The sequence below is a fragment of the Notothenia rossii genome, assembly GCF_949606895.1.
Source record: "Notothenia rossii genome assembly, chromosome: 2".
Taxonomy (NCBI): domain Eukaryota; kingdom Metazoa; phylum Chordata; class Actinopteri; order Perciformes; family Nototheniidae; genus Notothenia; species Notothenia rossii.
The window spans coordinates 81,221,579-81,235,308 of record NC_136904.1 but is presented as its reverse complement, the minus strand read 5'-3'; positions in this window follow the sequence as shown (position 1 = coordinate 81,235,308).

Here is a 13,730-nt window from a genome sequence, read left to right as displayed (position 1 = left end):
CGATATATGCTCCAAGTGGAAGCGATTCGCCATTAAAGAAAAGAAGAAGAAGAAGGTAGGACCCAACTGCACGACCCGGGAGACAGAGGTAAAGTGTTTGTAAGATACTTTATTTTTCCAAGAACAGCAAAATGAACAACAAAAAAATGGTCACTATCAAATCTCTAGCTGAGATGACAAAAATGAGAACAAAAAGAAAGCGCTCACGTAGTGAGGAACAAAACTTTACGAGAGCACAAAAAGAGCATAGACCTGACTGTGGCAAAAAACAAGCATAAAGAGCTGAACATGGCAATTGACAAAAACAAACTGACAAGGAACACTCGGAGACAGGGGAATTTAAACACATGACAATAAGACACAGGTGGGAACAATCAGGGGCGGGACTGACGCTGATGAGCACAGGAGACACAGAAGGGATGACAGGTGAAAACAATCAGGAAATTAGACACACCAGGGAAACTAACGACAGACAGGAAAACACGGGGAGAAAGACCAGACAATACACAGGGAGGAAAACATGATAAGGAGAACAGAAAAACACCCACTACCAGACACACAAAACTAAAAACGTGACACAAAACAAGAATCGTGACACCTGCTCCAAGTGATGGTTGTTTTGTATTTTTCTAACATAATATAAATAGTATTCAGGCTTGAAAAAGTCCAAACTCAATTATATTTGTTGTCTAATCGGTCTTACAAAGTCGGTGAGAGGGCCATAAATAATGTTTCCTAAATCCTGTGTTCACCCTGCAAAGAGCTGTCAAAATGTGTAAAGAGCATGTTACATTGTGGAAAAACTTTACAGTTCCAGCCTTGCTGAGCTGTCAGCCACATATTATTATGTGTTTGATTGGTACACTAATATCTCAAATATCTCATATGGACGAAGTATCAGATACAGTAGCCTACTGTCATTGTTTTTCTTAATAAAGAGGGGTTATAGGTAGGTACAGCTGAAGACCAGGGGCTGTATTCACAAAGCATTTGATCTTACCGCTAGGAGTGCTCCTAACTCGCGCTAAAACATTTTACGTAGGAGTTTTTTCTTAAAAGTTATTCAAAAAGCCGCGGAGACCTACTCATACTAAGGATAAATCACGAGTCAAGAGTGAACTAAGAGTGACGCGCCGTTGCTATGGATTACGTCAATTCTCGTGCATGAGTTTAGAAGCGGTCAGTACGGTGATTGGTTGTTCAGAGCAGGCGGTCTCGGTGAAACTCATCCGCAACATCCCACAAACGAGCCCACTAAATCACCGAAAAACAAGGAAATAGCCTAGGCTAGAAATGTATTCCTATCAATAGTTATGGACAGTGCAGTTAGCAGAATACACGCATGATGACAAGTTTGTGCAGGCCACGATAATGACGTTGTATGCACGTTAAAGAGAGAGAGCAAACAATAAAAATACGTAAATTGCATTAAATCAAGGAGGCAATTAAAAGCACCCTGCAAACTATTATCCAATGAGCATATTTCCAGCACTTAAACACTTTCAATAACAGCCCATACCGCCGTTCAAGTCCCCCTATCATGATGAATGAAAACAATCTGCGTGTTGATGGAATGTACTTTCTTTCTATTGATGAACACGTCCTCATCTTTTGATGGCGCAATTATTTTTATGTGCGTCCCGTCAATAGCACCGACCACACCGGGCATACCTGCAATTGCCATGAAGTTGGCTTTGATCTTTGATGTGGTCTAGAGAGCGCGTTGATGGTGGTTTATGGCACGGCTGACTGATGGCTGCGATATTCCTAAATCGTCGGCATTGCAAAGTTGCATTTTCCCTGTTGCTAAATATCGTAGTGTTGCCAAACATTTTATTTCCGGACTAATCGGGTTATTCCTGTTAGTCGGGGATGTTATTGCATCCCGCACTAATTCCACAACAAGTGTGATACCCTCACGATTTAGCCTATAGCCTATCTCTTGATCAATTCACAGTCTTCCATTGTCTCCAAAACATTTAGTCTCGCAGCCATTTTCAGATTCTTTGTGAATAAGTCTTACTGAGTTAGGAGTCCTCTCGAGGACTTTTAAGCTCTCCTAAACTTAGGTGCTACTTTTAGGCCTAAAATACTTAGTGAATTGCTCTTAGTGAATAAAATTAGGAGTCCTAAATTTAAGACTGACACGCCCATTATGTTTAGGAGTTTCTCCTAAATTCGCCAGTTAGGAGCTACTTTTAGCCCTAAGATCCTTTGTGAATACGGCCCCAGATTTCGAATAGCAAAGTTCTCTCTGATCGTACTTGTGATGAAAAACATGAAGGATTTTTAAAAAGAAAACAAGGCATGACTAAATATCCGGGAAATATGCAATCCATTATTGAATGTGTGCTAAAAATAGTCCGATAGATGAGCTCAGTCTTTCCAGATAACTTTTCTAACGGTAAACAGATGTTAAGAAATAAGTAATCGAAACCAATCCAGTTAATGCACACGTTAGCTGGGAAACTCAATGAGGTTGGTGCAAACTCCTTTCAGATAAAAATGTTGTGTTGCTGAATGTGTGTGTGCTTTTTTATGTAGACACATTTGACTTTCTTCCCAGAAAAGCCACAATTCTACCGATACAGAAAAAAACCTTGTATACACACAATACACTCTACTTTTTATATCTTTGGTCTTATATACAGGAGAATTGTGTCGTTCTATTGCTTTTTGGTGAAGACTGATAATGAAATCATCCATTAAAGAATCAATTCAGTTTGATGTTTTCACTGTTGCTGAATAAAACTATTCCTGAGACTTTGACCTTGTGGTGAAGTGAACAACATATGAGGTTTAGTGTGTAACTAACATCTGGTTTAGAAGTGGAAAATAATGTTATTGCCATATCAGGGGAAAACTGAGGAAATATAATGTTTACTACCACCAACAAAAGGCTATCAAAAGAGTTGAATTCATTAAACTTGCCTATAAAATTAAATCCTAGTGTGCCATTTAGAGCATGTTTGTGCTTGAATCATTTGTCCAAAGTTCTGCAGTAATCCAAAACCTGACTGGGGTATTCTGATTGTGTCAACCTTAATTTAATTGAATTGGTTCTTCTTGGAGTTTAACTAAATAAATGGCATGTCTCTGAAGGGTTGTGTAGACCTGCTGGAGGTTCGACAAACACATCAGCCGTGAGTAAGAGTAAAAAAAACTGTGGAGCGTTTGTGGACGAGGGGAATGATGAACGTGTAAGCAGTGCTGAGCTAATGTAATTTATTGCCCCAGAGGCCCCAGGCAGAGGGCAGTCACAAAACAGCTCCATGCACAGCTGGGCAGGAAGTTACATCCAACTATCTCCCCAATCCCTGTGTAAAAAGAAAGAGTTAATAAAAAATACTTGTGTTGCTTTTGGGTCCCTGTAAAATCACACAAAAAAAACGTGTTGGATCCCTGTGGATAGACATGCTAAAAGTGTGAAATGAGTCCAGCTGTGGTGTAAGTGTGCTACAAATGTGGTTTTATCTGCTGCCCCTTAGTTTATAGTCGTGTAAAAGGGAAAAAGAGTTGGGAGTGGCCAGATTTTGGAGACTGGGAATGGAAAAAGAAACTATGCACACCCTCGTGACTCTGCCTCTAGAGATAATTGGGTCACTGCATCTCTGTTACCCTCCACCGTATACAGGATACAAACAATGCTTGGTGTGTTGAGTTGTCAGAGATGCAACAATGCTGCACAACAAGGGGATGACAGAAATATGGAGCTTGGATTGACTGGATACTCTGTCAAGCAAATATTGCCATAATACAGATGTCAACCATTCCCTCACCACTCCCATCACGTTGGCTGGCAGCAGCGGTTGGGCAGTGAACACATTACAGTAAATATGTCATCTCTCAGATCAAAGTTGTGCTTCAGGCCACATTTTACATTTTGTTTGAAACTCATGGATGTGGGTGTATTTGTGTTGGAAAGTTACCCTTTGGTTTGATTGAGAGGAACTGGCAACAGTCTTCCCACCATTCTATACCATGCTGCCATCTAGTGGATTATTGTATGGTGGCCTTGAGGTGCAAATTACAAAATTGTATTTTAATTGTTCAGGCGCTCTTTTGCCTGTGTTCTAAAGACAAAAAGAAAATACAAACTTCAAATGTATTCACTTATAATTTGATGATTCACACATAAAAGCACAGTTGGTCTAAGATGTGATGTCCCTCAAGTGCAAAGATAAGAAATCTCGTTCAAATACGTTTTTTAAAAACTCAAAAAGAAATTTCAGGCACAAAACAATTTTCTTTATCTTTTTGTTACCTACAATTTTAGTGGTTTTGTCATCAGTTTTCATTACTGCATTTCTTGTCCTAAAATTGCATCCAACATGAGGTTTTCTTGAAGGATTGGTTTGTTGCTTTTTGTCATTTTGAATTTCTCATCGGCATTATAAAAGTACTCAATCCATTTAGCGCAAAGTGAATTTAATCGTGTGTTTTTAAACGTTTTGTTTTGACATGTATTACCATTCATCTAGAGAGAATTCATTTATTCCCTCAAAATGCAGTACAGAGCCAAAGTGTTGATAACAGTCAAACATCTGTGGAACGGGAAAAAAAAGCTTGACTGAAAATTATTTTTGGGAGATTTTTTCAAATATTACACAATGTTTTTTAAGGCAGACATCCATCATCTGTGTTCAACCCTTACCCGACTATTCACAAAGCAGTGTCACTCATCAGTCGGCCTGTATCGAAGTAGAAGTCGGCATGTAATGATGGCACATACTGTCTGTTTGTTAGCAGATTAGTAGGTATTTTCAATTAACAACTGCCATACTGTGAGTTTTCTTCCTATCCGTTATGTTGAAAGTCATGTCAGCCTAAATTGACTCCTGCTATGTTACTTGACAGATTAAGAAAGTAGTGCGCCTGAGTTTACCTGAGGGAAATTATCAACTCATGGGTTGACAGGCGACTTATGTTATTTAAATGATATCACCACGAAGCAGGTGCTCTCCTGTTGACTCTCTCCAGTCTGAAATCAAAGCGTGTAGACTCGTGTGTCTGAGTGGGCTTAAGATCTCAATTTGAAGTCTAAAGATGAACATTTCTTCAAATAAAAATCCAAAGAACAAGGAGTCAATTAATGAAATGGGAAAACCATTTCTGGGTTTTCTAAAATGCTTTGTTGGTTGTGTTACTAATATATTGTCAAATATTTACCTGCTAAATTTGGTTTAGATTACTATTGGATATTTTATACATATTTTAGAGAGGTTTATCTTATATTAATCTGGATATTTCCAAACAGCTTTTTGAGACATTCAATTTATAATTTATAAAGATATAGATATTTACTTCTTCATTTTGACCTAAGTTTTGACAGATTTGTATTAATATTTCTAGCACATGTTAAAGTCTTTAAAGTGTTAACTGCTGAACTTGATAAAAGCAAGAAACCAATCTGCTGCTGAACTGATTTGGATTGTTGTGCCATTCACTCCCTGAGGTGTGATTCCTTTAACACTCTTGCCCCTGCAGATGTTCTCCTGTTACAATAGTGCACTGTAAGTCAAACAGCAAAAATGGGCCACCCTGATTTATTCAAAGAAATGAAAAGATGTGATCATACTGCCTGCAGATATACAGTAGGCTACATATAGTCTCAAAATGTAATGAGTTATGCATATGAATAAAAGTTGTTCTGTGTTACCATTACTAAGATGCAATCATATCAAATTGAATAGTAGCGTCATTCATGTTTTATATTGAACTAATACATCATAGTATCCATTTAAAGTTTCACCAACCTTGAACTTACATGTCTCCTACCCTGACAGAATATCAATACTAATTAGAGAAACATTTATCTTCTCATATTTTATTCATTTATAGGTTTCCTGACCTCTAAATGGTGATGTTTTCATACTTACTTTAACAAACAAGACATGAGTTCTCGGAGAAGCCATTAGTGCTGTGAGTCTTATAATATACTGTACAGCTCTTTGCATTGTTTCGTGTGGATACTAGTTTACCAAACAGATTTGATCTATACGCTCTCCCTGGTGTTTCTGTTCTTGGCTTGGAACGAGCAAATGAGCTGAACTGCGTCTGGTTTGCCACATCTATTTCAGTGTGACGTAGAGAAACCTATTACATTAATAAACATTTATTTCATAGGATCACAAAATGTGCCACCGCGAGTCTTAACATGATATACATGCTCTGCAATTTGTATATAATGTTCTATTTGTGTTAACTGTACCTCATCTTTATGAAGGGAAATTGGGTTTTTCCTTGTGAACATGATGGTGAGTACTTTTTTGCTATAGCAGACGTTTACTATCATTTTCAATTATGTTCACCAATGGCTCCCTGAAGCTGATGTCTGGCACGTTGGAACATTTCGACCCAACTTTCTTTGCTTTTGACAGCGTAGGGAATCTCAAGAGCAAATCTTCCAATTGTATCCTCACATGCTCAGCCCATTTCTTTAATTCAGGTTTGAATAATACTGGTTTATTTTCTACTCATAGCATCCACTGTACAAAGACAGAGGAACATGGCCAGGCTTTTGATTGAGGACTGTAGAGTGTCCTTTATTTCTCTGGAGGCCCTTTTCATTAGAAATAGACCATCAGACTGCCAGCGGGGAACGAGTTTATCACTGAGCCTCTCGCTCATTGATCCACACAACAAAATGACAAATAGAAACTTCATAAGGGTTTAATCAAGGCAGACAAAACAAGTTGTGTGGTAAGTAAAAATGGTGCTGACATACATCACCTTAATGCTTAATATCACTACAATAACTAACACTGGGCAGCTAAGGGTTTTTGGCGTGTTTTTAAACCATTTGTTTCACCAGTTCTCTTTAAACCCAGCTATATGTTCTCTCAGCTAAATGTGTGGGGAAACGTCTTTCTTTTTGGGTCAGCGCTCTCTTACTGTCAGTGCAGCGCTTTAGACCACAAAAGCCTCAGAGGGGAGATGTGCTGCTCTCAGGCAAAGCATCTCTCACGACACCATCAGTGGCTCTGTGATCAACCTCCGTGTGTCCTGCAGCTGAGTCTCAGCACATTGAGACACAATTTAATAAAGGCTCCTGGTTTATTCTTAGTGAACAACACAAACTCCCCACACGAGAACTACAATATTACCTGGTATAATTATTTTGAGTGTGACATGAAATTAAATAACAATAATAATGCAACAAAATACTCATCTCCTCTGCTCTTTAGCCTGTCATTGAACATGCATCGTTGTGCACATCTCAAAACTTTCTCTTGCGTTACTGTATCACTAATTTCTATTTTGTATTTTGTTATATATGTTGGATTTTTGGGGGAGTTCAGGTCATAATATTGTCATTGCCTTTTCTACACTGTATAGCTACTGTGCCAATAAAGCCTTGAATTGAAAAAACAGAGAACATCTAAATGAAGTAACATAGGCACAACACATTGTGAGTACCGTATCAAGATCAAAGTACTGTACGCCTTGTTCTGTGGAGTATCCTCAAAGTGAGTGACACATTATCTACGCTAACATTTGTATTTGTTACTGTTATTTTAAAAGCATACAGTATCTGACCTTTCTGTGTCTTCTTCACCTTCTTAGGACTATTGACTGATGCTAAATTAAACTGTGCCTGATTGTTTCTCTCCAGTTGATGAGAGCAGCTGCACGAGATCAATATATCCATTTGTAAAGTAACATCTAATTGGAAATTGTTGTCCATTTGCGACTGCACTCACACGGCACACCCGCTGGCGTGCAGTCAGGCAAAGCCAGCGGGTGCTTTTGGTGAAACTAGATAAGAGTCATTTGTTATCAGTATCTGTTTTTTCACAATGAGAAATCAAACAGTTTCCTTTTGCTTATGTGGATCCCTCCCGAATTTATTGGCAGCGTTTAATTGTGTTCGCCAGCTGAAACCCTCTCCAGCTTTGGAGGTTTCATTCGTCATCAGAGAAATACAGCTGCTCCAATCCGCTTATCAATGTGTGTCTCGGCAATGTTTCCATGGAAACTGTGTTTACTGCCCCACAGTGTTCTAAAAATGGTTCCAAAGTGATAACGGTGCCAGACTAGAGAAAGCCAAGATGTGACGGACAATGACAATGATTGACATTGTAGGTGAAATGTTAGTTTCAGTTCACACAAACCATATGATTTTTATACAATGTCAAAATATATAATTAACCCTTAAATGGTTTCTGTATTTTGGGTATACATTTATTTGGTTGTGCCCATGTGTAAATGGGTGTAATAACAGTGTAACATAAGGGTAATATAGGTGTACATGGGTCTAATGGCAGTGTTATATAGGTGTCAATAGGTGTAATACCAGTGAAACATGGGTGTAACATGCGTGTAATATGGTGTATTAATGTTGTAATATGGGTATGATAGGAGTTTATTACGATTTTAATAAGGGAGTAGTAACAGTGAAATGATGGTGTAATATGGGTGTAATATTGCTGATACATGGGTGTAATATGGGTCAAATAACAGTGTGTGTAAAACGGATAGAATAACGGTAAATTGGGTTGGAAGTTAGAAGATAGCATTAAATATATATTTACTTTCCAAAATATTGAATTCCCTTTTAAGGGTTAATTAATATGACAATTTAAAGCATTTGTAAAAACTGTGAATTCAAAAACATCCGCCCTTTCTATCCTTTTTCTTTGTTTACCCTTCTCTTTCAAACCACTCTTCATAATTCTTGCTGGCTGCTCCGGAGAAGTGCTGAATATATTGAGCTGAAGAGCACAATTTAGATAGAGCCAAATTAGAAATTGAAGTTGACCTTGTGGCAATCTATTCTCAGTCCAAACAGTGGAATTAAAAAGACTTACTCATGTCATTATTTCTCTTTCTTCTCCTAATAATATGGCTTTTTGTTGGCACATTACCTGAACACCTTGGGATATGTCCTTTTGTGCCATGAGAAAATCTTTGCGTGAGTCTGATTATGTTTCCACAGCGGCGAAATAGCCCTCACTTCAACCTCCTTATTCTCCATCAGTGCTTTCATTTGAAGGTGAAGGACAGGATTCAAAAATTCAAGTTAATTTGAAAAGATAAAAAAAAATTAAAAAAATGGAATCACTCATAAACGAGTTAGCTAGTCATAATATGATGTATCTCAATACTTAATTATCAAACTAGGGTTTTTTTTCTCGCACTGTGAATTCTTTAAGATGTCTTTTGAAGAAGACAATTATCAGCCGTCTTAGATGGAGGAGAAAGTTACCGCTCTGTTCCCATGGCAATCAACTAGGAGGAAATAACTTTGCATTCATCAAGTTTAAAGTGGGATTCATCTGTCACTAGGGAGAAGTTGGGTTCAGGAAAGCTCTGACATCTTGTTTAATCATGTGAATGTGATCAGTGCTGGGAAACTTTTTGTGATTCAACTTCTAATAATCTGATTCTTTCATCTTGATATCTTTTGTTTCCTTTTAAGATTAATGAGCTTAATGAGTGTACTCTGTGGCTAATCAAACGTCTGCTGAATACTTGAATTTGTGATCCGTGCTTATAATGAATAGACTGCACAGAATTGATATTATTTCACTGAGCAAGTTAAATAGGAGTTAATTAAAGAATAGTGTTCTGGTTCATTTGAAACTGTATGGTTAATAAATGTATCCAAGGTAATGAGCTTCATGGTTGTGAATGAATGAACGAGAGGGCTCCAGTGGTTCTTTAATAAATGATTTATGAGTTCAGGTCACTAACTGGTCAGAGAGTGAATTCAGTCATCCTTAGGCTTAATGTTCCAAAGAGACATTAAGTCCTGTTAGCTGTCAGGTGTGTTATCTGGGCGATCTGACAGCTCCACATGGTGTCCGCCACCCAAGTAGAACCAACGAAATGTTATTCCTAAATTAGTTCTGCACTATTTTACTGTAAAATATGAAGTGGGTGCATCAAAGTGCACTCTCTTTTAAGAATCCCAAACTAGAATTGTAACTAGTTACGTAGGATCATCATAAACAATTACACAAATGTCCAAGTTGAGTTAAGGATGACCAGATTTAGTTTAGAGGGTCAAAGGTCAAGATCACTGTGACAAACACATTTGGAGCTACAGTATATCCTGAGCAATATCATGATATTTTTATATTCTTTACATGTTTTGTTCAAATACACAATCAAGGATTTCATTTTGGGACTTTCATGAAAACAAAAAAAACAACAACATATGTGAATGCTAATCACTTATTATAACCGCTATCCCTTTACGAACCCTTTAGATGATATATAAGAACTGCTTGAGCTGATCTATGAAAAAACAAACATTAGCAGAGAGGTGCAGAGTAGAAGATGCCACCATCTTATACAGTAAGACCAGGATGACCACAATTAGGAATGAGTTTATTAGAGGGACAGCTCAGTTTAAAGATGAGAATGCTTTAAAGAATACACATAAATAAATAAAAAATCCCCAAAAATGGTTGTGTCTCGGCTCACTGAAGACGTTTCACTAGACTGTTCAACTATGTGTCTCACTGTATTCCAATATGCCAAATCTGTTAGGCTGTCAAATGCACATTTCTAAAAAAAACACCCTTTAAAGGTTTTGTATAGGACGGTGGTAACTAATCTCTTTATCAATGTTAAATACATCACTTCACTTAGTGTTAGGGAGGTGTTTTATTTTTAAAACAATGGGCATGCCAGTCTGATCCATGATTAAAAAAATATTCGTCTGTGAAAGACAATTTCAAAGCACATAGAGTAGTGGCACAGCTGTGAATTTAGTATACCTTCAATGCTTGCTGACAGTTTAAAGCAAGACAAACATGATGGGAAGGAGAAGAGACGCGGCGAGTGTCCATTCAAGAAGACACTGATGCCTGATAATAGAGAACAGTGTGTCTGTAGGCAGACAGCAATCCTTTTCTTCTTCACTTCAGGACGACTCAAAGCTGATCTGCCACAAGATACAAATGTAATGCTTTATCTTGAAGTTGTGTTTTAGTTTTAAATGCACTACTGGGATAGAAAGCAACACACAGTATATAGTACAGTGTGATGCTCACCTCTATAGAACTGGGTTCATTTTGAGTGACACTCAGTCATCTTTAATGTGTTCTCCATTTGACAGGTTGCATGCTAATCACTTTTATAAAGCCATGTTAGCACAAGCATACCACGTCTTGTACTCTCACAGTGAGCGTTTAACCCTTTACCTTCACATACATACTATATGACAACAATTATAACGTATCCTGTTTCGTCTGACAGACCTGGTGAGATGTTGCAACCGGCTACACTTGACAGTATTTCCTTCCACAGGAATATAGCCTACCAGCCAAAAAAAATGATGTCACATTCGGTTGGAATACCAACAAATATTAATATTCAACCCAAGACTCTGCATATAGGAGATTATAGTTTCCCCATAACATCTAAAAAATCCCGGGAACAAGCACTGTGTCCCTCTCCTTAGTAATTGCTCCCATAAGATACATTCAAGATCGCTGAAAGGAAAAAACTGATATAAACCAGTTAAGCAAATAAAATGTCCTTCAATCTTCAATCTATTCTTGCATCACTTTGACAGCTGCACAACTGCAGCGACAGTGAGACAAGCCTGCGAGCTGGAAATAGATAAATAGTGAGCCAGTGTCAACATGGAGCAGACATTGGCAAGGGAAAAGTATGTGTATGTGTGCTGTTCAGAGTGTGGGTGAGTGCACAGAAAGTGGAACTCAGGGGAGACATCCTGACATGCAGATCTGAGAGAAAACATGATGGATTCGCCCCCGCTTGAAAAATAATTGCTTATCAAACGGAACACGTTTTTAAGCGTTGGATATGATGTACACATGCTGTAAAAACGATGTTGCTTTTTATTTAGCTGTTGGGATGTGCAGAGACAGAGTGACTGTCGGGCGTGGATGGGGGTCTAGACTGAGGATCAGCGGGTTTTCAGTGCTCAGTGATGGAGAAAGGCTCTGTGGCTGTCAGGTTGCTCCCACTGATGAAGGGAAGCTGTGATTGACAGATGAAACCAGCACTGCCTGCACATGGCCTGAGGGATGGCAGGACCTAAGGAGCGAAATCCTTGTGGGGCATTTATGCTGCTCATGTACCCAAGGTTCACTCTATAGCTCCTATACTATATCCACAGATGAACATTTTTGGTATCATTTCTCCGTCTGTGTTTCAGCCTGGATGTGTGTACAATCCAACCACATTTATCACTCTCTTGTGTGACCCCAAAATAGCATTTAGCTACGACGGAGATTATGATAAGTGTGTCGGGTGTTGTTGTGGCATGAGAGGATTCGCAAATCCTTCCTTCTCTTCAAGGAATCCACTCATTAAATCCCTTTTGCATTCTTCCTCCGGCCTGTTGCCTCGTCTCATCAAAATAGCTCCCACCACAAGTTACTTCCCTGTATCCCTGCTAGGCCCTGGGATCAGCTCCATGAGTTGAATTATAGAGCGAAAAGTCATTAAGTGGGATAAAGATACAAGGAATCGATGGAGCAATAGGTACTCTGGCGCTCTCAATTGTCTCCAGTCCAGTGCACTCGAGCATCGGGGTGGTAAAGCCCGCTGGTTGTTTCCAGGTGAACTCTCCCCCAGCCAGTCCACAACTCTTCAGTCGTTGAGGGGGATCAATGGTCTACACGGAGCAACCAGCTGGTTACTGCAACCTAATTTGTCCTAGATATATATATATTATATATATATATATATACGTATAAATATACCGGAAGTATTACAGCAGGCTAACCTGACGTGTGTTTTATTTTGGGTTGCAATATCATGACAGAAAGATTACAAAAGATTTAATTTTGAAGCTATACATTGTCCTGCAAATCCTTTTAGACAACACAATAAAGCAGATGATGTAAATCCCTAATTCCCCACAGAATAACAGGCGGTAGCGACCAATCTTTGTTGTGTGTGGGCAGCTTTAAAATAGTGCCTGTCTTGAGCCTGTAATTTTCATGGCTGTGAAGAAACTGCTGGATAAACTAGACACACAGACAATTCTATCTAAAGAATTGTTCTGTCTTACTCGCTCCTTTTAGAGAGTGAGAGGCGCACTACATATTTCTCCCCTTTAATGACACCCTCATTTGACATGTTCTCCTCTAATTATGTGACCCACCTGACCCCGGAGTTCTCCCTTATGGAAACTAATGGCCAATGGAAGCTCAGGTTGGTTGTCATTATAAAGACAATCCTGCTGCAGCTGTCCCAGAGATGGAAAATAAAGGACTTGTAAATGTTGGCCCTTAACCTGCAGAGAATGTATTCATTAAAGCCACTTCACAATGTGTTTGATTTGATAGATGTTATTTTTGCCTCCGGTCAGGCGCATTGGAATTGGAATTCATCCATGTCGATCATCATGACACATATCATCATAACACACATCATCATAACACCGGTGAGACAAAAGTTTGTATGTTTGCTTTTGTTATTCTGAACATGCAGTATGTGTGCCTGTTGGTAAATCATTCATACATGCATTCATTATTTATGGAGTCAAACATGCTTCAGAACACGACTTTGATAAGACCTCTGAGACCTCCCAGACCAGAGCAAGCCATACATCCTCAACCATGAGATACAACATGACACTTGCAATTTGGGCTTTAGCATTCAAATACGATGACTCCTCCTCAGGATTAGATAGGCCAAGGAGATCTGGAAACTGGTCAGTAACCAGGTGTCAGACTCAAGTGTAATATGGCCCTGATGTCACAGCAATGAGGCGTGTGATGTGCTGAACGTCATCTCACAAT